Source organism: Balaenoptera borealis, assembly GCF_965194805.1.
Source record: "Balaenoptera borealis genome assembly, chromosome: 11".
NCBI lineage: Eukaryota > Metazoa > Chordata > Mammalia > Artiodactyla > Balaenopteridae > Balaenoptera > Balaenoptera borealis.
In genome coordinates, this window is record NC_138868.1 from 18,966,895 (window position 1) to 18,994,873 (window position 27,979).

General features: G+C 39.0%; 1 protein-coding gene across 10 annotated transcripts in view; it reads left to right on the forward strand.

Annotated features, from left to right (window-relative positions):
- Positions 1–27,979, forward strand: part of LRRC4C (leucine rich repeat containing 4C) — a 1,238,963-nt gene that overhangs the window by 32,539 nt on the left and 1,178,445 nt on the right. For 9 of the 10 annotated variants that reach the window (XM_082343757.1, XM_082343756.1, XM_082343745.1 and 6 more), the window contains exon 1: positions 1,957–27,154. The exons of the other annotated variant lie outside the window; for it this stretch is intronic. The gene's annotated coding sequence lies outside the window, so the exon portion shown is untranslated. Of the gene's footprint in view, positions 1–1,956; positions 27,155–27,979 lie in introns of those variants that run through there. 10 annotated transcript variants of the gene reach the window in all.

A 27,979-nucleotide genomic window follows, 5' to 3' on the forward strand; every position in this document is an offset into this window, starting at 1 on the left:
TTTTAATTTCTCCATTGGATCTGAATGAGATCCTTGCTGCGTAGAGTAGTCTTGGTTGTAAGTTTTTCCCTTTCATCACTTTAAATATGTCTTGCCACTCCCTTCTGGCTTGCAGAATTTCTGCTGAAAGATCAGCTGTTAACCTTATGGGGATTCCCTTGTATGTTATTTGTTTTTTTCCCTTGCTGCTTTTAAGATTTTTTCTTTGTATTTGATTTTTGATAGTTTGATTAACATGTGTCTTGGTGTGTTTCTCCTTGCATTTATCCTGTATGGGACTCTCTGTGCTTCCTGGACTTGATTAACTATTTCCTTTCCCATGTTAGAGAGGTTTTCAACTATAATCTCTTCAAATATTTTCTCAGTCCCTTTCTTTTTCTCTTCTTCTTCTGGGTCCCCTATAATTCGAATGTTGGTGCATTTAAAGTTGTCCAAGAGGTCTCTGAGACTGTCCTCAATTCTTTTCATTCTTTTTTCTTTATTCTGCTCTGCAGTAGTTATTTCCACTATTGTATCTTCCAGGTCACTTATCCGTTCTTCTGCCTCAGTTGTTCTGCTATTAATTCCTTCTAGAGAATTTTTAGTTTCATTTATTGTGTTGTTCATCATTGTTTGTTTGCTCTTTAGTTCTTCTAGGTCCTTGTTAAATGTTTCTTGTATTTTCTCCATTCTATTTCCAAGATTTTGGATCATCTTTAGTACAGTTACTCTGAATTCTTTTTCAGGTAGACTGCCTATTTCCTCTTCATTTGTTTGGTCTGGTGGGTTTTTACCTTGCTCCTTCATCTGCTGTGTATTTCTCTGTCTTCTCATTTTGCTTAACTTACTGTGTTTGGGGTCTCCTTTTTGCAAGCTGCAGGTTTGTAGTTCCCTTTGTTTTTGGTGTCTGCCCCCAGTGACTAAGCTTGGTTCAGTGGGTGTGTAGGCTTCCTGGTGGAGGGGACTGGTGCCTATGTTCTGGTGGATGAGGCTGGATCTTGTCTTTCTGGTGGGCAGGTCCGTGTCTGGTCGTGTGTTTTGGGGTGTCTGTGGCCTTATTATGATTTTAGTTAGCCTCTCTGCTAATGGATGGGGCTGTGTTCCTGTCTTGCTAGTTGTTTGGCATGGGGTTTCCAGCACTGGAGCTTGTTGGTCATTGAGTGGAGCTGGGCGTTAGCATTGAGAAGGAGATCTCTGGGAGTGCTCTCGCCCACTGATATTACATGGGCCTGGGAGGTCTCTGGTGGTCCAGTGTCCTGAACTCAGCTTTCCCACCTCAGAGGCTCAGGCCTGACACCTGGCTGGAGCACCAAGACCTGTTCAACCACATGGCTCAGAAGAAAAGGGAGGAAAAAGAAAGAGAGAGATAAAATAAATTAACAAAATAAAGTTATTAAAATAAAAAATTTAAAAAATATATTAAAATTAAATAATTAAAAAATTTAAAATAAAAAAGGAAGAGAGCAACCAAACCAATAAACAAATCCACCAATGATACCAAGTGCTAAAAACTATATTAAGATAAACATAAAAATCCGAAACTAGTCAGTTGCATACAGCAAACCCCAAGTCTACATTTGCTCCCAAAGTCCACCGCCTCAATTTTGGGATGATTCGTTGTCTATTCAGGTGTTCCACAGATGCAGGTACATCAAGTTGGTTGTGAAGGTTTAATCTGCTGCTCCTGAGGCTGCTGGGAGAAATTTCCCTTTCTCTTCTTTGTTCGCACAGCTCCTGGGGTTCAGCTTTGGATTTGGCCCCGCCTCTGCATGTAGGTCTCCTGAGGGCATCTGTTCCCCATCCAGACAGGACTGGGTTAAAGGAGCAGCTGCTTCGGGGGCTCTGGCTCACTCAGGCCGGGGGGGGGGGGGGGGGGGGAGGGAGCGGTATGGAGGAGGTGGGGCGAGCCTGCGGCGGCAGAGGCCGGCGTGACGTTGCAGCAGCCCAAGGCACACCGTGCGTTCTCCCAGGGAAGTTGTCCCCAGATCACGGGACCCTGGCAGTGGTGGGCTGCACAGGCTCCCGGGAGGGGAGGTGTGGAGAGTGACCTGTGCTGCACACAGGCTTCTTGGTGGCGGCAGCAGCAGCCTTAGTGTCTCATGCCTGTCTCTGGTGTCTGTGCTGATAGCCGCGGCTCGCGCCTGTCTCTGGAGCACGTTTAGGCGGCGCTCTGAATCCCTTCTCCTCATGCACCCCAAAACAATGGTCTCTTGCCTCTTAGGCAGCTGCAGACTTTTTCCCGGACTCCCTCCCGGCTAGCTGTGGTGCACTAACCCCTTCAGGCTGTGTTCACGCCGCCAACCCCAGTCCTCTACCTGGGATCCGACCTCCGAAGCCCGAGCCTCAGCTCCCAGCCCCCGCCCGCCCCGGCGGGTGAGCAGACAAACCTCTCGGGCTGGTAAGTGCTGGTCGACGCCGATCCTCTGTGCAGGAATCTCTCCGCTTTGCCCTCCGCACCCCTGTGGCTGTGCTCTCCTCCGCGGCCCCGAAGCTTCCCCCCTCTGCCACCCGCAGTCTCCGCCCGCGAAGGGGCTTCCTAGTGTGTGGAAACCTTTCCTCCTTCACAGCTCCCTCCCACTGGTGCAGGTCCCGTCCCTATTCTTTTGTCTCTGTTTTTTCTTTTTTCTTTTGCCCTACCCAGGTACGTGGGGAGTTTCTTGCCTTTTGGGAGGTCTGAGGTCTTCTGCCAGCGTTCAGTAGGTGTTCTGTAGGAGTTGTTCCACATGTAGATGTATTTCTCATGTATTTGTGGGGAGGAAAGTGATCTCCACGTCTTACTCCTCCGCCATCTTGAAGCTCTTCCTCTAATTTCTATAAAAGAAGGAATCCCATATCTTCGATTCATTGCTGTGTCCCCATGTTCTAAAAGAGTGCCAGGCAAAGAGTAGGTATTCAAAGAACAAACCATCAACACCAAAAAAGTAAAAGAAAATCTCTACTGATTGAGCAAATTAATGAACTCTAGGAACTCCAAGAAACCTCCTGCCACCAAAACTCAAAATAGAATTTGAAGTTTCAAACGGAGGTTGTAGAGATGTGCAGTAGATAATTTCCAAAGAGGAAATTATCAATTCCTTCCCTTCCTATATGCTATACCACTTTTCAATCAAAAGATAAAATTTATTTCCCTGTTCCTCCTTTTCATGCTGGCCCTATAATTTCCCTTGACCAAACAAATGCAGTAGAATTGTTGTTCTGGGACTTTCATGCTCAGTCTTAAGACTGGCAGCTTCTACTACTCTCTTGGGCCAGACCATCAGTTGGTTAGACACTGTGTGGAGAGACGCCTAGGATGGTGACAGGCCGTCATGGATATTCCAGCCCTAGTGAAGCTCCCAGCTGACTCTAGTGGTAGGAGTAACTCCAATCAATGTAATGTGAAGCAAAGAACTTCCTGGGTGAGCTCTGCCAGAATTCCTGACCCAGAGAACCGTGGGAAATTATTGTTGTTTTAAACCACTCCATTTCTATGTGGTCTGTTATGTAACAATAGATAACGGAACCTTATAGCCGATATAAAAACATAAGGCAGAAAGATGTTAGGAACACAAGCAGCAAGCCTGCTTCTTTGAGAGGAATATAAGTCTTGCCTAGTCACAGTGTCTTTGCAAACAGTGTGGGCTGCACAGGCAGTCAAAGGAAACACACACATGGGCTGTCAGCTTGATGCCATGGCCCCCCAAAATAAGATGATATTGGGGACCATTTGCATGGTGATGTTTCGGCACAGAACTGAGGTGGCAGAATGAATTCCAGGTGTGGGCAGTGTCAACTCCACAAAACAGCAAACAAGCATTAGCTTCAGTGTTCAGTTTGAGTTCAGAATGCCAACTCAGGATGCAGCCTGAGAAGTCACCAGGGACATGAGGCATCAAAAGCTACATTTTATGTCAGGCACTAAAAAACAAGAAGCAGAAAAAGAGGTCAACATAGTTAAGAGATGGGGATCAGGCAAGAAGCCACGAGCGGGTTCTGACTGCACTCTGTGATAGTTACGTCCTTATTGAATGATTCCTGTAACTGTCCTGAAGGAACCGTCTGGAGTTTGGCCCTTGCTATTCAAGGGACACACTTCCCCCGAAGTGGACCCAGTTTCCCAAATTATGGAGCCACAAATATATCAGGTATAGTTTCAAACAATCTTCAGTTTTAGAACAGTATTTTCAATTCAGAAGCTTTTTTAAAAATGTGATTGCCTTCTTTGAATGCTTGAAAAGCTGGAGAATGGAAGGAAATTGGGCTCTACCTAAAAGACAACCTCTCCTTTACCCACCTCCCCATTCAGGGAACAGCTGCTTGAAATCCAGTTACCATTCTTTCTAGATTGACCTTCTTGACATGAGTATATCACCCCTCCTGGTAGCTCAGCTCTCCCATTTATAAAACTGGAGTCAAAAATCCCTTCATCATAATGCTAGAATGTAAATTAAATAGTTATTTGTTAAACACTTTGAAAATGCTAAGTATTGTTATTATTTCAAGGGTAATTTACTTCTTCTGATTCATTCATAATTATTTCATCAAAGCATTGTTCAGTAAGAGCTGTTTGATGTGTAAAATGCCTTATGGGCATTCCCTATAAGACTTTTGTTGTCAAAATTAGATGGAGACCTTGCCAACTGGAACTCATTTACACCCAAAAGGTTTGCAGTAGTTCAGGTCTCAAATCACCCCCTTATGGGTCAGAGCCTGTTGGAAAATGAACAAATCCCAGAGCAGTGATTCATCTCTGAATTTGTCTATAATGGTTTCTTACCAGAAAATCAAATATGGACCAAAGCCAGGCCCAGGTAGCAACTGGGAACCTGATCAAATTTGGTTTTGGCCTTTTTCCCTGAGCCTTACACCATTCTGAGAACTCCTGCTTCCTCAGTTTCAGTTGCCAACTCAATCTTTCTGAAATTTACATATAGCTGTAGGTCATATTGGAAGGTTGATCTGCTACAGAGTCCCTTAATGAAATTAATCATGAAGACCCCTGAATCCATTTGTAAAAGTTTTAAAAGTACTCCTTAGAGCAGAGGGACTGGAATAGTTAATCCCTCGTAGGCATGAGTCACAGCCTGAAGCTGCCAACGATAAGAAATATCCTTGAAGTCAAGCCTTCTATTTAAAATAAAAAAAAATCATGAAAAAGTTGATTTTTCTCTATACTATATATTCTTATTTCAGTATAAAATTAATGTTTAAATTATTTACTGTTTAGATTACATAATTTCTTCCCATTTCCACCCTCAGTTACTGGTTTTAGAATATCCATCGTTTTTAGCTACTGTCTTTATAAATCTTCAAACATGCTTCAGGAGTATCAACACCCCAGATCTAAAACCCAAATTGGTAACTTCTCTCAATTCCCCTGTTTGATTTTGCTTCTGGATTCCCCATGTTGGTACATGATCATTGCTCTAAACAAGCCACAAAACAACTGGGAGTCATCCCAAACTCTGTCCTTATCCTCATGCCGAATTTAGTCACTCAGTGCCACTGATGCACTGATTTTTACCTTATTTTAAATCAATTCCTTTAAAAATTTTTTTTTTACTGTCCTGTATTACTTAAGGTACTTTCACTTCTAAGAAAGAGAAACTCAACCCAAAGTGCACTAAATATTAATGGAAACTTAGTGGCTCAAATACATGAAAAATCTGGAAGTGGTAAGGGTTTCAATGGAGGTATGTTAAAGTAGCTTAATGATATTGTCAAAAACCAGCTTCTTTACGCCTATACTTTCCCTTTCCATGACATTATTTTGTTTTCAGTCGGTCTTCCCTCTTAGTTAAGATGGTCTGCTTCAGCATCTAGGGCTATGCGGTTCCATATTTTCATCCTGCAGGAAGGACACCACTTCTCATAGCTCTCTGAATAAAATGATTAAAGTTTTCTTCCCTCCAAAAAAACCTTCCAGCAAACAACTTCTTTTGTGGCTCAACTTGTATCACATGACTGTTCCCAAACCAGTCACTGTGGCTGAGGGATAAGATTTTCTGATTGGCTTAAGTTAATCAGATCTACCTGGAACTGACATTGGCATCAATCATATATGACTGGCTAATAATGGAGATGGCAATCTCACTGTCCCCCACCACTTTTTTTGAAATGATTACCATAAAGGATGGGGAGTGGCAATTGGGTGGCAAAGTACATGCTGACTCATCATCAATGCCTTACTTTGAGCATTTGTTATCTGCATGGAATACCTGAGAGTCTGGGAAGTTATTTTGCTACCCGTCATCCATTTCCCTTTTTCTTAGCTGAACTTTCTGCCTCTGTGTCTTTCTCAAACCCTCTATCCTCCTCCATGCTATCCCCAGAATAATCTTTCCAAGACATCATTCTTTTTACATGACGTCTACAGTTAAAACCATTAGGTGACACACCATCATTCACAAAGAGTGACTTTTAAGGTGTGCTCTATGGGTTCAACCAGAAGACTCTAATTTTATCTGTTCTAATATTTTAGATATGACTTTGTTTGAAGGGAAAAGGTTAAGGATAAAGTTTAAAAACCAGTGATCCACAGAATAAAGTTCAAGCTTGAACTTCCATGATCTGGGCTTTTACTCCCTCTCTAACGTAGCTCCCGACCACACCCTCTCCATATTTTATACACCACTACTAGCTAGTTACCTATGGGTCTCCAAATAATCCATTCCCTCTACCTAGAATTCCTTTCCTCCACCAAACCTGACTAATCTGCCTAAAATCTGTATGTTCTTTCTTTAAAATCCATCTTGGCCATTAATACCTGAAGCCCAAACAGTGCTGGTCAGACTTGCCCATTATCATCACCCTGTATTGTTAATATTAATAGGTATTATTATTTTTATAATATTTTCACCCCTAGCATTTCGTATATCTCCTGGCATCTAAAAACTTCTAAGTTGATATAAATAGAAATGAATATAATTCCAGTGGTGAAACTTGCCCCACAGCATAGTGTAGCCAACACAGGCTTTTTAATCACTCACTCATGGGCTTTCATTCCAGAGTTATGACTTGCTCAGTGGGTCACTGCTGACAAATCATTTATTTTCTTTGAGACTTAGTTGTTGTTTTTCTGTTTATTTGTTCTGGGGTTTGGTTTTCATTTGTAAAAAGGGGAAAGTACTTGAGAAAGTTGGTGTGAGTATAAATTAAAATAATGGTATGGGTTTTTTTTTTACATTGAGTAGAATCTTGGTTAAAGTGAGTTAGCTGTGATTAACAGAAAACAGAAATTATTATATCATAATGAGATGACCAGGGGTGGAGTAGTTCTAGGTTTGGTAATTCAGTGGAGATATGGCATCATTCAAGACTCACATCTTTCTATCTTTTTTGCCCTGCCATTTTGAGCATTTTGACTTTGACCTAAAATGCGTACATTCACAGCTGCAGGCTGGCTGCAATGAACCCAAGCATCACCTCCCCACATAGCTATTTACTCACATGCACCTCTTTTGAAAAATGAGGAAACTTTTTAAAGATGTGTCCCAGGCAAATCTCTCTCCCCACAAGTCTCATGGGTAATAACTGTGCCACAAGGCCATTCCTAAAACAAACACTGGCAAGAATGATTATCACCGCTGGATTATCATAGCTGGTTCAGGTCAATCAGGATTTGCCGTGGAGCTCTGAAGAGCCTCCTCTGGAGACAGTGGCTATCAGATACCTGAACAAAATCAGAATCTGATTAGTGGGGAAGAAGCAGGTTAATAACAATAGGGTAGACGGCTCTACATGACCTCCTTCTTCAACGTTTTGGTTATTTCTCTAATCACTCACATCTAGGGAAGAGAGTAATCCACCTTCTCGTAAAGGCAGTTTTCTTCTTTTCACTGACTTGATTTAATCACTGTTGACTTCATTAACTGCCCTTAAGTATCCCTGTGAAGTCATATAATTTGGGATATTTATTTCATGAATGACATGAAACTCAAGACACAAAGAGGGACAAGAATCTCCTGCATAGTGGGCCAGTTTTCAGTCTCACTCTGCTTCTGCCTTACACCCTTGAACTCCTTCCTGCTTAATTAAAACTGCAGGAGGACATCACTGCAAGTCAGTTCAGCTTCCCGGATCGACCATGATGCTGATTCCACATTCATAATTCATAACATTCTCCTCAGTGTTAAGAATGGAGACTTGGCTGCTTAAGGATTCTCTGTGGATTATTGCAGATGTCTGAATTGCTGAAACAATGGGCAGCCATGCAGTGTCTTTTTGATCTACATAAACATGGGATGTGGAAGAAGAAAAGAGGCATTTTTCTTTCCCCTTCAGAAATCTCACTTGACATTTTGCAAGGGACATTTATTGGAATGTCAGTTTGATAAAACTGTTTGCAGGAGTCACCCGGCATTTGCTTCTGAGCTATAACAATTGTTAAGAGCCGTAATTACTCTGGTCAGGTTTAAAGAAAAAAAAAATGTTATCAGAAGATTTGGGCAAAATACCTCCAAGCAAGTAGCTATATTTCTTCTGGCTTCCTGTTGAATTACAGTCTCTCTGATACACTCCTACTGAATCTGAACTCTGGGTTAGTAGCAAAGTTGCCAACAGTTGTCATGGCAGATGGTAACGTAGTAGTATGCATCAGAGAGACAAATAGTAGGGGCTGCAGAGGTGTCTTCAAATATAGAGGGTATAAAGCCTGGGGGTGGGATTTTATATCTGGATAATATTACATTACGTAGTAATAATAATAATGACGGTTAATAATGGCAAACACTTGTATTGAACTCACTGTGAACTACATACTGTTCTAAGAGCTTTATATCTAGGAGCTCATTAATTCCAATCTTATGGTACAGGGAATTTTTTTTCTTTTAAAAAGATTTATTAAAGATATTTATTTATTTATATTTTATTTTTGGCTCCGTTGGGTCTTCATTGCTGCACGCAGGCTTTCTCTAGTTGCAGCGAGCGGGGGCCACTCTTCTTTGTGGTGCATGGGCTTCTCATTGCGGTGGCTTCTCTTGTTGCGGAGCACGGGCTTTAGGCACGCGAGCTTCAGTAGTTGTGGCATGCGGGCTCAGCAGTGTGGCTCGCAGGCTCTAGAGCACAGGCTCAGTAGTTGTGGCGCGCGGGCTTAATTGCTCTGTGACATATAGGATCTTCCCGGACCAGGGCTCGAACCTGTGTCCCCTGCATTGGCAGGCGGATTCCCAACCACTGTGCCACCAGGGAAGTCCTAAAGATCTTTATAGAGCAACATCCAGACTTCAGATCCAGTGGCCAAGGAGACCCTATCATGCTGTGTGTATCATCTGGGGCATGGCAGCTGATACACACATGGCAGCTCTGGCTTCCCACCCTTCTTCAGAGATGGGGGTCGTAGGCAGTATTTCATCTTTGGGTAACGAGGAATATTATTATCTCCATTTTGCTTATGAGTAAACTGAGGCACAGAGAGGTAAAGAAACTTGCCCAAAGTCATGTTGGAATTTTAACCCTAAATATTCCTAAACTTCACTGTAGCTATTATATTTTATTATCTCCCGATACATCCCATACATTCAAGCACTTTATAATATGACTGTGAAGATGCCTGTACTTGTTTCCTTATCTACTGAATAGTTGTAGCAAAAAGGCTAATGTTTACTTGGAGCTCACCATGTCCTGGGGACTGTTAGGGGTTTGTTAATGTCTTAGTTAATCCTCATAGTGACCCTGTCAGGCAGGTATAATTATTAAGTCTTTAGAGAATCTCTTACTCTAGGAAACTAACGAAGAAGAATGTTAAATAACTCATAATTAGCGAGGCCAAGATTAAAAACCAAGAAACGGGAGCCTGGATTTGAATGCTGCCTCTCTTGCTGAATAATTATAAAATAACATAATATATAATATATATACATTTCTGATAAGACAAAAGAATCAACTAAATTAAAAAGTGTGTATATTTTTATTTGTGGAAAGCAGATATACAATTAGCAAAAGGATTTGTTCTTTCCTTTGTGTGTTCCTTCATTTACTGAAAGCCATTCCTTTAAATGATTTTTCATGTGCAGCATCTTTACTGGGTACTGTTTGTGGAAAAATAAAAATGATGTAGCCTTTTCTCTCTAAAAGCTTCAGAGTTGAGAGGAAAAAACAGCCATGGAATCACACAACTTACAACATAGTGGCCACTGAGAGCACCAACATCTATTATCCCCTCAGAGGTCTTTTGGGAGAACCTCTTTGCATCACGTTTCTCCTCTGTTTGTGGCATGGTGAGGAGGGGAAGTCTGCATTGCCCCTAGATCTCTTTGGAGAAATGATGTAGACATTCATAAGAGGATTCCTGTGGAGCACTTGGAAGCTTTTAAGAAAAGTTGCTTCATTACTATTTCAAGGTTCTATTATTCCAAAATGCCACCTCAAAAACTATCAAAGGCTGATCTTCAGAAATTCAGTCCTGCTCTGTACACAAAGCAGGATGCTCCCTGAGAGGAAAAAACAGTTCTTCTGCAGCATCAAAGGCTTACAGTATTGCAGACCTCCCACATCTTTTGTTTGAAGTTGAATCCCTGTCAGGTTCAAAGGTGCTGTGTTAGTTTATTTTCTTTCATGGTGAGTGAAGGAAAGACTCATTTAGACCACTTTAAGATAGAGGGGTTTTATAAGGGTACAAAAGGACAGGAGCAACGGTAGAGTATGACAGCTAGGAATGTAGGCTCTGAAGCCCTAAGACTTGGGTTTGAATCCTGACTCTAATAAACAGTAGCCTTGAAACTTTCACAAGTTACTTTACCTCTTTGTGTCTCAGTTTTCACATGTGTTAAATGAGAAAACTAGCAGTAATGAGCTCATGGAGAGTTTGTAATGGATATGTGAGCTAGTGTATATAAAGTGCTAGATGGGATACTAGCACAAAGTGCTCAAGAAGAGGTAGCTTTTATTATGTCATCAGGAACTGAAGCCCTTGGCATTAATCTCTGACTCTCTCTCACCCTTATGACATTTCGGATTTTCCCTGTGTATTTCTGCTTAGTCATATGTCTAGTGTCTCATTGTCATATAGATGTGGCCCCTCCCAATCTCAACTCTATCTCCTGCATCCTTCCATTGCCAGTTGCACCAATCTCTCCTTGTTGCTTCATCTGAATTTCTGAGAGAGAGAATCTCCTGGCTTAAGGAAGGGCATTTAGCTTCGGGCATAGCAAGGCATTGTGGATCTGGTATCTACGCTTGGTCCAGTTGGCTGTGTCATGGGTTGGTGTCTTGGTCCATTTGGGCTGCTTTGGTCAACTATCACAGACTGTGAGCCTTATTATATAAGACACATTTATTTCTCACTGTTCTGGAGGCTGGAAGTCTAAGATCAGGGTGTCAGCATGGTTGGGTTCTGGTGAAGGCCCTCTTCTAGGTTGCAGACTGCTAACTTCCTCCTGTGTCTTCACATGGTGGAAGAGTGTAGGGAGTTCTATGGGGTTGCTTTTATAAAAACACTAAGCCCATTCATGAGGGCTCCATCCTCAGGACTTAAGCATCTCCTGAAGGCCCTACCTTCTAATACCGTCACATTGGGAGTTAGGATTTTAACATATGAATTTGGGTTGGGGAATAAATATTTAGACCATAGTAGTTGGAGTTATTGAGCCCTACTTGTTCAACAGGGGTTCTATGGGTCAGTGTCCCTCAGAAAGGGACATTCTGAGGCATGACCTGCCTAATGCAAGTAGAATCAAGTGGAAGAGTGGATTATAGGGCCAGGAAGTATGTGCTTATTGATATTGTACAGTTAATTGTTGTTCCACCTGTACATTCCTTATTTCTTCATTACAATTCCTCAACTCTGCCTTTAGGCCAGGACTGGTTCATCTTTGTACCTCCTAAACCAGGCATAACACTGGATATATTGAGTGTTTAAACACTTATTATATGTTTACTAAATATTTGATAAATGAGTTAATGAATAATTATCAGGTATTTTCTCTATTTTCATCTGTGAAGATAATGTTTAAAATTAACATACTACCTATAACTAAATTTTTCCAGCAATTTAATTCTAGACTCTATATTATGACCTTAATGTATGCTATACAGTTAAACTTTCTCAGTGACCCCATAAGGTAAAATTTACTGTTTCCATTTAACATATGAGAAAACTGAGCCCTAGAAAGTAATTTAGCTGGACCCATATAGGAATTAAGCAGTAAAGTGGGCCTTTAAATCCATGTTTGGTGTATTTTAGAGCTTCTTTTTCACCATATATTATCATATGATTGTGGTAGTTCATATTGTTGATTTTTGGCCTACTCCTCTAGCCATCAAGATCTCTGAGTATTTATTTTAACATTCCCTTTGTTATCTACCTCCCCACCTTTTGTCATGGACAAATTTACAAGGTACACATTGTGTTTAATATCATAAGGCCAAGTATAGTACCCAATGACTCAAGCGTGGAGCTCTGCCTAAAGATTAGTGCCAAAATAATTAATCAGTCTTCTCTGGGTGCAGTGTTCAGATAGTTACCAATCCACTTAATGGTACTGTCAGTCAGCTCACAGATCTTCACCTTGACCTGAAGAAGGTCATGAAAGATTTTGTAATGAATTCACACTTACACACAAATCCCATTTCCCTACAGCCATCTTCCAGACAATACTTGTCTCTATAGAGCATCTGTTCCTCATCACCTTGTTTTAAGTGAAGGCTTGATTGGTATTTCCTACCAATGTCTGATTTCACAATGAGAGCAATAATAGGAAACCTTCTTTTTTTAATAAAAAATGTTCTCATCTTGGACATTTGCATTCTCTCACTGCCTCTGAGCATAGCATTTATTCATTGACAGATCCAGCTCTGTTGGAGAAAGAGCAGGAGGAAGGGCCTAACTGGAAATTCATGCCCCATCTTTGAAGGCATACGCATCTGGTTCCTCTGTTTCACTGTTTGAAAAGTGCCAGACTCATTGGACCCAGATGCTAATGCCACACAGTAGCCAGTCAAGACTAAGGGGACAGTGTTCTGACTTTGATGTCTGAGATCTTTCTGATTTACTACAGTCGCGGAGAACATGAATGCCAGGGTTCTAAAACAATATGATTGATCAGGTGGTATTTGGAGGAGGGAATTTTCTTCCATTTAAGTATTTCTTACCTTTAGAAAGAAGATTATGAATTGGGTTAATATGTGGAGACAGAATAATGACAAATTTTAGAGACTATAAAGATTGAATGATCGTAAGTTAAATCATAGATGGTTTATCAGTGGGTCATAACATTTTTAAAGTCATGATAATATCACAGAAATCTTGAGAACTTAATACAGGCAGTAACTCTCTCCCCAGAAATTTCCCATTAATAAACACCACCCCCCTCACACACACACACACACAGAGTAATATATCTCATATCAGAGTGTTCAAGAGCCAGTGTTGCTACTCTTGGAAACCAGGTCAAGGACCCTTAGGTCAAATACTATTTAAGAAAAGATGTAAAGCTGAATTCCTCCTGAAGTTAGGGGGATTAAATAAATTATAGAACTGCATAATAAAAAATAGATATCATAGAACTCTTAGTTGATTTGATTTGAGTCTCTGGGAATCACTGTTCATGTTCAAAACAGCTACAAAATATGTGTGTATATGTGTGTGTATGTGTGTGTTTTCAGATTTTGTTGCTCAACAATAGGTCTAAAAGACTGGCATGTTTCCCCACATTTTTGAAGAAGTTAATACATGTGTCTCAGGGGAGCACAGATCAGATTCCAGATATGCCTGTGTAAATCTGGTAATTCTATGGATAGGTGCATTCTTTAACTTGGCAGCATTAGATTTTCAACCTAGGTTAAAACAGGGATGAAGCTGAGATTAAGTAGAGAGGAGCATTTAAACTAGCCAGGTAATTTTCTAATAGAGTATAAGTAAGAGCTGTGATCTAGCAAATACATATGGTTCTTCTTGAGAAAATAAACAGTAGATAGAGGTGCCATAACAATGGAAGGGGAATGGCAGGGATTAAGCTATATTAATGTATATAAAATGGGCATTTGGGCACTCTCTTTTAGGCAAATAAAAAATTATTTTATTGGGGAGGGCCGTTGGGGTGGGGAAAATGGGTGAAGGTAGTCAAGAGGTAAAAACGTCCAGTTATAAATAGGTAAGTTCTGGGGATGTAATATACAGCATGGTGACTATTGTTAAAATATTGTATATTTTAAGTTGCTAAGCGAATATAAATAAATCTTAAAAGTTCTCATTATAAGAAAGAAAATGTACAACTATGTGAGGTGATTGTTAGCTAAACTTATTTTGGCAAATAATTTCATAATACTTATATATATCAAATCATGCTGTGCATCTTGGACTAATACAGTGTTATATGGCAATTATATCTCAATAAAACTGCAAACAAAAAAGGAAAAAAATTAAATCTAGTACTGACTTGTGTAAGTATATTTGGTTTTTGATAATAAAGCTAGATAATTGGAGAATGAGGAAGCTGGATGTTGGCAAAACTTAAACAGTGGATTCCATTTGGATAAAGCGCGAAGCCTCTTAGGGCTGAGTTTATTAATTTCAAATCCTAGTCCGGAAGACCTGTGCTAATTTGCTGATTTGCAGACCCGCATCATTGCCAGTGACAACTGAGGAAGTAAGCTTAGACATAGGCCCAAATCTTGTGTAACATTTTTTAGTAAGAAACGTGCTGTTTCAAGAATCACTGGATATAATCAGAGGCATAGGATACATTATCATACCCTGCATTCCGGCACCTCTCTGCTTCTGAGTCTAGGCTTATAAAGCAAAGGAGCTGTTGTTTACAATCAGCAGTTGACTTTTGCTTAGGTCAGCTAGTTTAAACTCATGCTGTTGGTTGACTCTCTGATTATTAGACCATTTTTCTTAGTCACTACTGGAATCTTTCCTAATATCCTACAGCAATAACTTACTGTTTTCCTTTTATATCCTGGCTATGGGAATTCAGGTTGTCACTGAGTATTCTCTGTGATTGTTGGCATCGCAAAAGCAGTCAATAGTATCGGTGGCTTTTCCTCACAATTTCCTAGATAGTTGTGCTATTTTAATTAGAGTGTGGATAGGCCTATGAATGAGTTGCTAGACTTTTACTCAGTAAGGAGTATCTATTTCTATTTTAATTCACTACTGGTATTCTCTGAGGAAATGCCAAAATGCTTTCCATCTGGAATTAGGACTCCTTTAGTTTCACTGGGGAAATCTGTGCTCCTGGAAAACTCTTTAGTTTCGCTCTTTACTCAGTTGCCATGCTGCAAGAGATGGAAAACATCAAAAACTAAAACATCTCAAATGACACCGGGGTAGGTAGAGCAGTTAAAATAATTTTGATATGTTCCCACAAATAGTATGTTAAAATCTTATAAGAGCACTGTGAAGTAGTTGGGTAGGTATTATTCTCACTCTTCAAAATAAGAAAGCCATTTAGACATATCATGGTTATGACTGTGACTTTAGTGAAGTCACTTGACATGTTAATTTCAAAGCCAGATGCCCTGACTTCAAACCCATACCCTGTCCATCAGACACGTTGTCCTCTAACCCTGAGAATCTAAAGAGAAAGTACAAGAAACATTAGGTGACAGCAAGTACAGGAAGCAACACTTATCTTGCCTTGTTTGGACTCGGAGTTATTGGTCTATGTTACATAAATAGGAAAGCGATTTAGTGATGGGAGAAAGTCGGGGAGTTGACGTCAGAAAGTTTGAAAGTTCCATTTTTGGTTCTGCCACCCAAACTTTGGGATTTTGTCCACTAACCCTTTCAGTATCAGTTTCTTCACTGTACAGTTAAGATTAATAATAGCGTTTTGGGGATAATTAAATGTTCTGCTAACAGACCAGTTTATTGGAATTCACTGTCAAGGAAGGTTCCTAAAAGCAGCTTAGATTCCAGGCAAAAAGGGAGCAGATGAGTAAAGGGAAAATTATTTGCCCAAATCATTCCATTTATTCTTCTCCTCCTCCAGGGCTCTGGATCACAGAGTAGACATACTCATAAATCAGAGAAATGAGAATAGCAGCTTTATATAAAATTTTCAGAAGATGTCAAGACTGGGGAATGAAATGGAGCCCGCTGTCCCTCCCCAAACCTAAACTTTGAGGCCCAGGTGATCAAAATCAGCCACCTAGGGGCAGGCAGAGAAGCTGGAAGAGAGAGAGCAGAGACCTGGTGGGGTTGCTGGTAACACCAGCTGAACCGAGGCTCAGACAAATCAAAGAAAAATAACCCTCCTTGCCCCTGATTTACAGAGCACAAGAGAGAACTCAGGAACACTGTCTTTGTCTTTCACTCCTCCTCTGATGCTAGTAGGTTAAGCTAATGTAATGAAAGTTCTCGTTGAAACATATCCTATATGTTATGCGGTTTAAAAGCCTTCATAAAATCACAGAATATCAGAGTTGCAAGAGAATTTAGATATCATCCATTCCAGTGATCTTCTTGCTCAATTAGATGTGGAACTACTCACATCTCATAAAAATCTAATGTCTAAAATGAGTTAAAATGCTGCTACTCTTCCTCAACCAGAGGAGAAACTCAGAGCTTTTACCTATCTCCACTGGGGACCTACGGTACCTTCAGAACATGCTTTGAAAACCATAGATCTAATCAAACAGCTCATTTCACATTTAGAGACCAAAACCATAAACAGATTAAATGATTTTTCCCAAGTCGCATAGTGAATTAGCGGTTAAACTTGAACAGGGACTTAAATCTCCTTACTCCCAGTTCCAAACCCTTTCTAACTTAAAACACTATGCCGGTTTGCTCAGTTATTCTGGAATTCCTCTTAACTCATTATGAAGAGGCAAACCCAAGATCTTCTGCCCATTCATTCCCTGGACTACCCATCTTTGTTATCTGCTGATAGCATCCATGCATAACTACCTGCTACTCAGGAAGTGTCTACCCACACAGGGTTTATGGTAGGGAATCTAAGGGAAGAATCAGATTGTGGGAAATAAACTTCTGATTTAAATGCCTTAAATGCTTCTAGACCCCGATCCTTCTGAAATTAAGTCCCACTATTTATTTATGGGTATCTTGTTTTCCTGTGAGCATCTTTTGCATTGAAAACAAGGCAGAAGAGTCATTTCCAGCAGATGCACTGTATGTGAAAAGAAGATTGTGTCTAAATAGGCTACTTTTTCAAGTTTTAATTGGCCTAATTACTTCATGTTTGTAAAGTGCTTTGAAGAGGAAAGGTGTTATATTAGTGTTGCTTGTTATTATTTTAGTTCTCCCAGCAGCATTTGCTGGTTTCTTAAATTGCCTCTCTTGAAGTGACCTAATAATCAAATTGCCAGAGAAGATTTCTTCTTTTTAATTTTTTCTTCATCTTTTTTCTTTTTTTAGAGTACCATTATTCAAACGTAAGGCAAGTTGGGAGACTAATGATGTATAGTGCAATCTTCTTTTTTGACTAAATCAACTTCCCTAGTATGTTTCTAGAGTTGAGGATGAATTGGACCTTTACCCTCTGCCTCTCTCCCAGAGTCTATCTTTGAAAGTGTTAAAGCTAGCTTTTCCAGAGGCCATATCTGACAGTAAAATGTTCTACTGTGAGCCTCTCTCTCTAAAGACCAGGACTCCTGGGAAACTTGAAGAAAGAACTCAGGCCCTTGGTGTCAGGGATGAGAAAGAAAATGAACCACTCTTACCTTTCCAACCCTTCCCACACACGTTCCCTCAGCAGCAGATGTAGGGAAGGAGGAAAAAGCTGCAAGAGGGTATCAGAACTTATTGACACTGTTTGTGAAGACACATACTGAAGGGGGTATTTCCTCTCTTGTGACATCAAACTTTACTTTTTTTCCACCTATAAAACAGAGTTTTTTTTCCTCACCTATGATACAGTAAAAGAGATGGCTTGATTTTTTGTCCTGCTAAGGCGACAGACATTGTGCAAACCAGGAAAGCCCTGGCTCATGCCTGTTACAACTCTAATCATCCAGCCAAAGTTTCCCTGGCACAACCTGGCACATCCTGGGGACTCCTCACGCCAGCCTGTGCCCCCTCCAGCCCCAGCTGGCCTGCCAAAGTCACCTGGCACACACAGTCTTCATAGGGGATGTTCCTACACAAGACCAGCCCTTCAAGACCAGGAGACGTAACAGTTTCACATAATTCATAGAAACAGAAAAATCAAACAAAATGAAGAGACATAGGAATTTGTTCCAAACAAAAGAATAAGGTAAAACCTCAGGAAAAAAATACTTAATGAAACAGAGATAAGTCATTTACCTGGTAAAGAGTTCAAAGCAACAGTCATAAAGATGATTACTTCTCAGGAAAAGAATGGAAGAATACAATCAGAATGTTAGCGAAGAATTAGAAAATATAAAAAAGAATGACTGAGACCTGAAGAATTCAATAACTAAAATGAAAAATACACTGTAGGGAATCAGTAGCAGTTTAGATGATACAGAAGAATGCGTAATCAACCTGGAGGACAGCATAGCGGAAACCATCCAATCAGAACAGTAAAAGTAAAAAGAATTAAAGAAAATGAGGACAGTTTAAGAGACATCTGAGACAACATCAAGTATACTAACATTTGCATTATAGAGGTCTGAAATGGAGAAGAGAGAAAGGGGTAGAAAATTTATTTGAAGAAATAATGGCTGGAAACTTCCCTTATCCAGGGAAGGAAATAAATATCCAGGTCCAGGAAGCACAGGGTCCCAAAGACACTACCCAAAAAAAATTTTTTTTAAATTACAGGCCACTATCCCTGAGTAACATAGGTGCAAAAATCCTCAACAAGATATAAGCAAACTGAATTCAACAATACATTAAAAGGATCATATAACATGATCTATTGGGATCTATCCCAGAGATTCAAGGATGTGTCAATATTTGCAAATCAATCAACATGATACAACACATTAACGCAATGAAGGACATAAATCACATGATCATCTCAATAGTTGCAGAAAAAGTATTTGACAAAATCCAACATCCATTTTTGATAAAAATTCTTAACAAAGGGTATAGAAGGAACATATCTCAACGTAATAAAGATCATATACAACAGATGCACTGCTAACAACATATTCAATGGTGAAAAGCTGAAAACTTTTTCTCTAAGATCAAGAACAAGACAAGGATGCCCACTGTCATCATTTTATTCAAAATAGTATTGGAAGTCCTAACCACAGCAATCAGACAAGAAAAATAAATAAAAAACATACAAATTGGAAGAGAAGTAAAACTGTCATTATTTGCAGGTGATATCATACTATATATAGAAAACCCTAAAAACTCTACCAAAGAGCTATTTAAATAAATAAATGAATTCAATAAAGTTGCAGGATACAAAATTAATATACAGAAATCTGTTGCATTTCTACACACTAATGAACTATCAGAAAGAAAAATTAAGAAAACAATATCATTTAAAATTGCATCAAAAATAATAAAATACCTAGGAGTAAATTTAACCAAGGTGGTAAAAGACCTGTACTTTGAAAAGTATAAGATATTGATGAAAGATATTGAAGATGACACATGGATTGGAGGAATTAATAATTTAAATGTCCATACTACCCAAAACAATCTATAGATTCAATGCAGTCCCTATCAAAATATCCATGACATTTTTCATAGTACTAGAACAATAGTCCTAAAATTTGTATGGAACTACAAAAGACTCCAAATAGCCCAAGCAATCTTGAGAAAGAAGAGCAAAGATCGCTGATTTCAAACTATACTATAAAGCTATAGTAATCAAAATAGTATGATACTGGCACGAAAACAAACACATAGATCAGTGGAACAGCATAGAGAGCCATGAAATAAACTCATGCTTTTATGGTCAATTAATCTTTGACAAAGGAGTCAAGAACATACAATGGGAAAAAGACAGTCTTTTCAATAAATAGTTTTGAGAAAACTGAACAGCTACATGTAAAAGAATGAAACTGGACCATTTTCTCACACCATATACAAAAATTAACTCAAAATGGATTAAAGACTTGTATGTAAGACCTGGAACCATAAAACTCCTAGAAGAAAACATAAGTCATATGCTCTTGGACAGTGGTCTTAGCAATATTTTTTTTGGATCTCTCTCCTCAGGCAAGGGAAACAAAAGCAAAAATAAACAAATGGGACTACATCCATGTAAAAAGCTTTTGCACAGTGAAGGAAACATCCATGAACAAACATAAAAAACAGAACAGACTCATAGAGAACAGACTAGTGGTTGCCAGAGGGGAGGGTGGTAGGATGCTGAGCAAAATAGGTGATGGGGATTTGGAGGTACAAACTTCAGTTATAAAATAAAGAAGTCATGGGGGATGTAATGTACAATATTGGGAATATAGTCAAAAATTCTGTAATAACTTTGTATGGTGACAGATGGTAACTAGACTCATATTGGTGATCATTTTGTAATACATGAAAATACCGAATCAATATGTTGTATGCCTGAAATTAACATAATATTGTACATCAGCTATACTTCAATATAAAAGAAATATTTTAGTTTTTGGAAAAGCATTCTTGTTTGCTAAATTAGATGAGAGAGTAGCTTGTTTGTGGGGTGGGAGGAGCAGTCTTGCTTATTTTTTCCCCTAAACACAACATAGTCTGTTCAAGCTCAGAACCATGAGAAGTAACACCATTATCCGTAGCTAATATTGATTGAGAGCTTTCTACATTCTAAGCAATGTGCTAGGCATTATTCACAGTTTCACAACAAAGTTAGGCTGTTTTTACAAAGGAGGAAGGAGCTTTTGGAGGTAGTTTGTATAGATCTGTAAAGACTCTCTTATCTCTTTGGGAGTTACTTCTTTTTTAAGATTTAGTTGCCTGAACCGCCATCCCATCTCCAGGACTTTTCTCTCTGAGTCTCTGTTGAATTTCCTGTCTTCAGGAAGTTTAGGGCTCCTAGTAGAGTGACTGCATTCGTAAAGCTAAACAGCACATGCTTTTCCTCTCTCAGGCTGACTCAGGAAGGCCAGGTAGCCTTAGGTTGTTTTCCAATAAGGGTAAGTGGCTCATGCCTTTTGTTGATTCGTAAAGCAAGTCGCTTGGGACATTTAACAGTTTAATGAAAAGAGGGTAAACTGTGCTGCTTTTATACAATTTTTCCCAATTAAATACCATCCATTTTAGGGTGGCAGATAATTTTAATAAAGCACTGCATTTCAATTTATACATAGTATTTCATTGAAAAGTTTCATGCATATTAGGTTTTAAAAATGGAAACTTGTTTTCACATGGATTTAATTTTAAGTCCAATTTTTCTCCCTTTTTCATTTCTAAAATTATGTTCCTTGTTTCAAGTTGATCTCCGTGTCTTTTTATCTCCCACCTTTTTTGTCAAATAGGGTAACAATCAAGTGTTTGTGATCTATAAACAAGAGCATAGACATTTTCAGTGGAGAAATTATCCAGTTAAAGATCTCTTTTGGCACACACAGTTGGTAACTGGTACATATTCTGTACTTCCTATAGGAGCCACGTGTCGTTTTTTTTTTTTTTTTTTGGAGGATGTTAAAATTGACCAGTGGGTTCACATGGCTCTCAGGCAGGACCATCTGTTAAAATGTTGCCACCAGCCATTTACTTAATGGATTTTAGGTAATCATTATCTAGATCCATTATTTCTTTAGAAGTTAAAAAATGATGATTATTCTAATTCTATCAATCATTTAGCATTGATTAGCTGGTATTATTCCATAAAGAGGAACTTTCCCAGTAAGAAAAGGTATCTGAAAGGGACTGAGAGATTTATATTTCTGCATGTTTTACTGATAAGGAAACTGAGTGCTAAGATGGTTTCAGAAGAAATGTGATGACTTGCTCAAAGCCACACAAATATCTGCCCTCACACCAGAACAGGGATCTAGTACATCGATGAAGAGTAAGAGGCTTCTCCTAGATTAGATCTGGCTTCTCCAGCTCCATTGTTTATAGGCGCCCGGCGGGTGCAAAATGAATGAATCAGGGCTATATGATATAGTGATTGTAGGGGGCTTGTGGCCAGTAAATGGCTCTTGTGAAAGCATTTATGTTCTCAAACTTTAAAACACTGTGCTGGGCAAAAATACACACGGTTGAGTACACATTCTGAGTAGAGGTTTAGACTATTTTCTCATAGTGCAAATGCACGTCTCTCTTTCACTTGGATGACAGAGAAATGAAAACCCAGGGATTGATGGCAAAGAAACACATAAAGGCAGCAATATGGCCCAGTAAGTCAGTCACCGTATACAGGAATATTCAGTTCATTTTTTTCTCGGTTTCTAAAGTTACTAAAGACACAGTCATATCTTCTAAAATCAACTTTTATCGACTTGCATATTAAAAATATTATGAGAAAGGTACTACCTATATAATCCATAAGAAAACTGGTGCAGTCTTGAATTGCTTTCCATCTTTATGGCTACTGTTCTGGAGTGCTTTTGTTTCTTGGCATAGAATCCCTCAATTTCAGCATTCTATTCACACCCATATTAGAGCCCAATAGTTAAAAACTTAGACTGAAATTAAACAGAACTGTTACCACTTAGCTTTTCAACCTTGGGAAATTAATTTAACAACTCTTAAGTCTCCTATTCTTCAGTTGTAAAAGGGACTCCCAAGAGTAAATGCCTCATAATGTTATTTTAGGGATTAAATGTGATAATTTCATGAGGATTAAGTGAAATAATGCATGTAAAGTCCTTAGCATTTTGCCCATCACAAAAGGAAGCACATAACACACATTTCCTATATTATGTATCATTTCTTTATGTACAAACTTTTTCAAGAGTTGGTTAGTTTGCTACTTGGTCAGGGTTAATTTTTGCAGTTATCTGACAAGTGTAAACCACACTTTAGTTGATACCAGATAACATTTTGCCAACTTCAAAAAAAATGTAATGACTCATTAGTTGCATTAATTGGAAAAGCAGTGTGAATTCCCCACAGTGCAGGGGTTGCCCCCCTATGTCTCCAAGGAGGTAAGTGTGGATGAGCCCCAGGAATCTGTGGTCCAAAGAGAGGGCAGGATCATCTGCTGTGCTCACTAGGTGACTCTGGGTCCTGAACCAGGTGTTCTGACATTTGCTGACTGATTGATTTTAGGAAAGCACTGCTGTCTAAAATTACCTTTACCATACTGTGATTATAGGAGTGTTCTTTTCCCTTCTGTAAACAATCTATCTTTCTTAACAATTGTTTCTTTTTTTACATGCCACACAAAAACTAACATCTGAAGTTACCAATCATTCACAGAGTATAATTAGGATGCTTTATCTCAGATTTCTCAACTTTAATATTTATGGTAAAGATGAAGAATGTTGCGTTAAATACCTTTAAATCTAGGTACTACTGTACAAAATGCCTGAGTTATTTTCTTTAATTAAGAGAGCAAGTGTGTGTGTGTGTGTGTGTGTGTGTGTGTGTGTGTTTATGCGTACAGTAAAAGTTGGGGAGTGAAAAAGAGAAATGCTTTGTAGTTTGGTGGGACACATGCTTGATAAGGTCCTAGCAACACCAAGTAATCTGAGTTGGCTGGACTTTACCAGCCTGAGAGAAGCATCACTTAGGAGGTGGATCCTATGTGGAGTGATAGGAAGGACACAAAATTCCTTCTAACTGTAAACTGCTTAAATACAGGGCCTTGTCTTAGTCCATTCAGGCTGCTATAACAAAATACCATAGATTAATTGGCTTATAAATAGCAAAACTTATTTCTCAGTTCTGGAGGCTAGAAGTCCAAGATCAAGGCAAATGCAAAATTCAGTGTCAGGTGAGATCACACTTCCTCATAGACAGGCATCTTCTCATGGCTGTAACCTCATGTGGCAGAAGGGAGAGAGAGCTTTGTAAAGGCACTAATCTCATTTATGAAGGCTCCACTCTCATGACCTAAGCACGTCCAAAAGGCCCCACCTCCTAATACTATCATACTGAGCATTAGGTTTCAACATACAAATTTTGCAGGGACACAAACATTCAACCTATAGCAGGCCTCTATTTTATTCTTCTTTAATACTTGTCTTGATACTTAGCACATACACAGCCCTAAAGCAGAGTTTGGGGAAATGTACTGGAAATAAATATTGTGCGTATTTCCTAGAGTCAAGCCAGGAGAGAAAAATACCTAAATCAAATGACTCAATAGACAAAATTCTACCCTTTCTAGAGAAGGAATTTTTTTCCATGTTAGAGTTCGCATCTGTCATTACATTTTTCCCCTCTGATTTATACCTAAAATTTTACCTTTTCTAATTCTAATTCCACTTTTCTCTTTGGTATTTATACCATCAAAATATTTATAGACTTTTTAGTATGCGCTCACTTAGACAAGCAATACTTACGTAGCTTCTTTAATTTTCCCAAATAAGTCTGTCTCTCTGCCATCGTCATCGTTTTTGCTGATCCTCTCTGGACCATGTCCAACTTTACTACAAGTCATTGTAAAAGCTGCCAAAATGGAGCTTAGGATTCCTGATCTGGGACAGCTGTCCAGTGAATGAGATGCAATATTTCTGTTTGTATCTGTAAAGCAGCAGTTAGAGCATTGTATGCTTAGTTTTCCTTGTATATTTACATATTTATTTCCTTTTGTATTTACATATTTATCTCCCCTGAAGGATCAAGATTCATTTTTACTTTCTCCGTCTTGCACTGCTTGAAGCATAATAGGTGCTAATTAAATACTCACTAAGGGAATAGAGTGATATAAAGTATCACTGTCTCCTCTACCCTCTGCCTCAAAGTTACTTTAATAGAAACGATTTGATTTGGTCCTAAATGACATTGTTTCTTCCTTTTCCTTGTTTCCATCCTTGTCTATGATTTAAAATATATCAAAAATTGGGGCATGTAATGATGATATAAAGTACCCCTCTAGGGTAAGGTAACTTCTCTTTTATATCCTTTAAATTTATTCTCCTTTCCTATTAAATATTTAAATTATTTAGGTATCACTTGGTTTGCATATGGTGCTTGTTTACTTTTACTTTTCCAACAGCCTGGAAGATCCTGGAGAAATTAATGTTATAAGTTAGGGAGATTCAATAGTAATAACTTATTTATATTTTTGTACCCTTTATTTAGTATTATTTGGTTTTCTTTGCTATGACACAGAAAAGAAACTTTTTGGACAATGTTTAAATAGGAAAATTAAATGAGAATATTCATTCTAGTTATTTGTGCATGTTATATCATTATTTTGTAAATATACCACATATAGGAAACATGCGTTCTGAAATTTTTGTCAAGACTTCCAGCAATGGCAGAATATTTTAAATGACACCTTCCTGGATTTGAACCCCTGAAAAAATTAATTAAACATTTATTCAATTATGCATTTACTTTGCTTGAAAACATCATTAATTTTTCCAAAGAGCTCCAGTCATGTTTTTCATTTACCATTTAATATTTTAGGTGATAGTAAAGCAAATATTGGTGGATAGTATTACTGCTGGAGATATTGAGATTGGAGACCTAAATATTGCATGATAAAATGGTGGTGTGTTTTAAGCCCATTCTGACTAAAGATGTATAATATGTTTTCTATATTATTATCTGAATGGATATTCAGCAGTAACAACATTAGAACATCCTCCTAGTATTTCAAACAATAGAGAATCTGCCAGCTTTATACTTGTTTTTCTAATCATGGTCACTTACTTACATGTTACATTGCTTGTATGTCTTTTGCTTCTAACTGGTGGTCTAATAAGACATTATAAGAATCAATGTCTAATTTAAGTGTGAAAAGCACACGCATTTTTCTCTCTAGTACAGTTCTCCAGCTGGTGTCTGGACTAAGAAAATAGCTGTCACCACTGCTATTAAAACCGTACCCCGGGCTTCCCTGGTGGCGCAGTGGTTGAGAATCTGCCTGCCAATGCAGGGGACATGGGTTCGAGCCCTGGTCTGGGAAGATCCCACATGCCGCGGAGCAACTGGGCCCGTGAGCCACAGCTACTGAGCCTGCGAGTCTGGAGCCTGTGCTCCGCAACAAGAGGCCACGACAGTGAGAGGCCCGCGCACTGCGATGAAGAGTGGCCCCCACTTGCCGCAACTAGAGAAAGCCCTCGCACAGAAACGAAGACCCAACACAGCCATAAAATAAATAAATTAATTAATAAATTAAAAAAAAAAAAAACAACCATACCCCTGTCACTGTGGTGACATGGGTCCTGATTTAGTTTCACATGAATCCTGGGAAGAAGGAATATGTATATCACAATTGTAGCACAATGTTCCTGTGAACTACTTATACACATCCCTTATGTTATCAGAGACACCTTCCATGCTCCCTGGACTAACTCTGGAGAGACTTGGGCCATCTCTACCAATTCGATAATTAGTCACATTTGAAAGGCATTTGATCTGGGCAACAGCTTGTTAGAAAGCAACCATGACCTTTATAGATCTCCACTCCATTTAGAACAATTAATAAGAAGCTCTTGCCTTAGGCGTGAGCTCTTTGCTTGGGGAAATTCAGGGATCTTGTCAGAAAGGAATGGAAGGTGATTAGATGCCAGGGAAGAAGAAGAAGGTTGGTATCAATCAATCAGCAGCCTAAGTGAATGACAGGGGTGGGTTCCCTTTAACTTTCTAGTTGTCAGATATTTAAATAAATGACTGTGCCACTGTTGGCATCACCAAAACACGTCTTCTGATACCTCTGGCAATTTACCTCTCCACTGTGTTCCATTTATCATGTTCAGTCTCCATCAGGGATCTCTTATTCTGTTGCAGGGTTATTGCCAGTGCGTGTATGTGTGTGGTGTGATTGTGTCCATGCATGCATGTGTGTGGTTATTGCTTTGTTTTTTAAATGACAAGTTCCACAATAGGGACAGAGCATGAATGCTTCTAAGTTCTCTCTTGAAAGTTTCAACTTAATGTGAACTGAATAGATGATGAAGAGGGCAAGAATGCAATCAACAGTGAGTGACGGTGATGCTGTTCTCAAGGGAGGGGAGCAGCGGAGAAGACAAAAATCAACCCTAGGGCTGTGTGTTAATTTCCATGTTGTAGAAATACAATAATATGTCCTGGTAACAGCGCCCTCAGGAAACAGCCAAGTTTTGGTCAGCATCCCAAGCTGGCCAATTTGGTCTTAATCAGTTGTTTGTGACTGCCTGGCACGACAGCTTGCATAGTTATTATACCTCTATTTCCTTTTGCGGGGATCTATTGTGATGCCTTTGTTGCCATAGCAGGACACCTGAATTTCATAAAAAGAGGTTCTTTGTCCTGTGCTTTAAGCCTGTGAGTATAGTGTGGTTATAGAACATGGTATTTCCACTTAAAAAAAACATATATACATGTATACATACCTGTCAGTATTTGAACTCAGTAGCCAATTTTTCTTTCTTCCTCTACCTCCTTTGTTAGGCTTTTGTCATAGGCTCAGACGATTGAGAAGTGTAAACGTAGGTATGATGTTTTATTATTAACTATCTCCTGTCTTTAACTTGTGAAACATTGCTGAACTGAATTTAGGATACGCTTAAATAATTTTCCATGTATTTAATTTCTTTGGAATGAATTTTTGCAAAATTTAAATAGATTAAGCTTTTTTTAGTCTAGCCTTCAAGACCCTTAACTATCTGGCTTAGGTAGACTTTCTAATCACATTTTTCAGTACTTCTCTTCAGATGACCAGGTAGACTATATTTCTACTACCTAGGTGAGAAAGCTTTGATGTCAGTGTCTTGAGTTTGAACCATCATTTGAACATGTATTACCTTTGTGACTTCAGGTAAATAACCTATTGTAAATTCTTTGAGACCTAGGTTCTTCATCTTTAAAATGGTGTAATAATACTTATATCATGGTGCTATTGTAAAAAATGAAATAAAGCAGTGTACTTCAGATATGTAGCTTAGTATCAGACTCATGATATTTGGCCAACAAACCACTATCAAAGTCTTATATTTCCCTTCTGAGCTTTTGTTCTTGATATTTATTCTTTCTGGAGTCATTCTTCTTCATTTTTTATGTCGAAGTTCTACTATCATATCACGTTGGGAATTCCACCTGCTATAGGAAGCATACTGTTTCTTATCCTTTGATTTCTTAAAACACATTGAT